Source organism: Brassica oleracea, chromosome C6 (genome assembly GCF_000695525.1).
Source record: "Brassica oleracea var. oleracea cultivar TO1000 chromosome C6, BOL, whole genome shotgun sequence".
Classification (NCBI taxonomy): Eukaryota; Viridiplantae; Streptophyta; class Magnoliopsida; order Brassicales; family Brassicaceae; genus Brassica; species Brassica oleracea.
Genome location: NC_027753.1, coordinates 35,770,588 through 35,772,564, shown reverse-complemented (window position 1 = coordinate 35,772,564; position 1,977 = coordinate 35,770,588).

Genomic DNA, 1,977 nt, shown 5'->3' with positions numbered 1-1,977 from the left:
TTCCAGCTTTTCGTATAGGAGATAGGCCACAACTTCATCCCCATTAGCAAATTCCAGGATGGACTCGAACATTAGGGGTCGGAGTCCATTCACAAGAGCTCTGAATCTAGCTTTTGAGGGGGTGATTTCCCAGCAGTCGAAAGATCCTATGTCGTCTCCAATACCCCGCAGAATAGCTTCGTTCCAGAGGTGGACAGGTACACCTTGAACTTGAATCCAAAACGTTATTTGGGAGGGGAACTCTGGTGAGATGTTTGGTTCCCACTTTTGGAGAATGACCATCCATTTGCCAAAATGATATGGTCTGTTTTCTAGCACTGCTTGGAGGTCTTCACTATTATCAAACTGGAACTGGAACTTTCCTTGTCCCAGGTCTGAGCCGAAGGGTCTAGATTTGCATTTCCAGTGGTCGGCAAGGAAGGGAATTAGTGACCACATCCTTTGAGCCCTCTGGTTTGTAGTTCTTCCAATGAGTGTCAGTTCGTGCTTGCGCATCAGATCTGAGGCGTCATAGTCAGGAAGCTTTACTCTCCCAAGCCTAGGAGGTGAGTTAGGTCTTTGGAGACCTTTTCCTTTTTCATTGTAAGATAGACGGCGAGACATAGTGCTGATTGTTCCAGACGTCTCTAGCAGTGGCTTAGTAATGGTTCAACACTTTACGTGAGAGGATTCTTAGAGATAAACTCTTGATTTATGAGATAGATTTCACTTACTTCCAGAAATAGAGAGGAGAGTTACCCAAGTTCACTGATTATGTAGGGGAGACATAACAAGAAGGAGGGTTAGAGGTATCAAACATGGACAGACCAGGAAGTATTCTTACCAGAGCACCGGAGGTGGGAGACGGCGGTCCTCCGACCCGGGTCGGGGACTGAACCCGGCGGATTTTGGATCAAGGTAAGCTAATATCCAGTGGTTACTTCTACAAAAAGTATGAGGTTTGAATTTTGGGCTAGATTTGCAGGGAAAGCAGGTACAGAAGGGGTAATAAACAGCGGGTAATAAGAGAAGCGGTAAAAGTCAACTAGCTACGGACTTCTCTCGAGACAAGTGCCTGGGAGCGTTTTTGAATATATTTCAAAGATAGTCGGTGCATAGATCATTGATTAAAACAAGTTTTTTTTTGGGTCAAAAACAAGTTTATACGAACTGAGCGTAAGTTTTACTTGCTCAAATAGTTGGAATATGGTAAGAGCATCTCCAACTCCTCGCTCCATTTTTTCTTCCAAAATGAAGTAAAATTGAAAATAGAATAAAGATTATTTTAACCCAACTTCAAATCTCACTCCGTAATAGAGTTTACTCCATAAATAAAGTAATCTATTTTTTGTTTATTCATCACTCCATTATAGAGTGAAAAATGGAGTAGGATTAGAGCATTTTTATTTCATTTTTACTTTTACTCCATTTTGGAAGAAAAAATGAATTATTACATAGGAGATATTCTAAATGGGCTACAGAATAAGGGTTGCGAAGGCTGTAACGTGATTCTCTCGAAGATATATTACTACTGGTTCAAATGTATGCTTAATTTTACAGCTTTTATTTTTTTCTAAAACTATATGACTTCTAAAATTATAGCTTGTAAACTTTATTATGCATTTCAATTGATTATCTTAAAAACAAAAATATCTGGAATATGTAAATTAATCACTAGTTCATGTTTTTGTTAAGAATCGACTAATACATTCTGCAATTGCGTGAACGTCTATTTGCATGATATAAAGCTAGCTAGCTGATCATTTCAAGTTTCACCCATTATCGGAATCCTGTACCGCAACGTTGGAGCTTTTCTCATTCACCCTGCTAATCTTTAATCCTGGCACAACCATGTTCTAAACTACACGAAATCTAGCATATATATATATTGGTCGGACTTTACAATGCCTCACAATAGCATGGTTAGTGATTTCACTACAAGAAAACAGCGGTATTCTGACGGACATTCCGACGGAAAATGAAATCCTCGGAATTTCC